This window comes from Myotis davidii, unplaced genomic scaffold (assembly GCF_000327345.1).
Source record: "Myotis davidii unplaced genomic scaffold, ASM32734v1 scaffold221, whole genome shotgun sequence".
Taxonomy (NCBI): Eukaryota; Metazoa; Chordata; class Mammalia; order Chiroptera; family Vespertilionidae; genus Myotis; species Myotis davidii.
In genome coordinates, this window is record NW_006293349.1 from 2,988,267 (window position 1) to 2,988,664 (window position 398).

A 398-nucleotide genomic window follows, 5' to 3' on the forward strand; every position below is an offset into this window, starting at 1 on the left:
CAAGGGCATGTACCTAGGTTGCGGGCACATCCCCAGTGGGAGGTGTGCAGGAGGCAGCTGATCGATGTTTCTCTCTCATAGATGTTTCTAACTCTCTATCTCTCTCCCGCTCTGTAAAAAATCAATAAAATATATTGTAAAAAAAAAAGTCTTGGATTTCAAAGGAAACAGAGGAAAATTCGTCTGCCTCTCCCTGTCTCCCAGCCCCCAGTTCCCCCCCTTGCTTCCTATTTGTTCCGTTAGACATTAGGGGGAGCCATGCAAACAGCCATTTCTGCAGATCCAGCCCCACTATGGACATGCAGTGTGGTTCCCCTACACAGTGGTTCTCAACCTTCTGGCCCTTTAAATACAGTTTCTCATGTTGTGACCCAACCATACAATTATTTTCGTGGCTA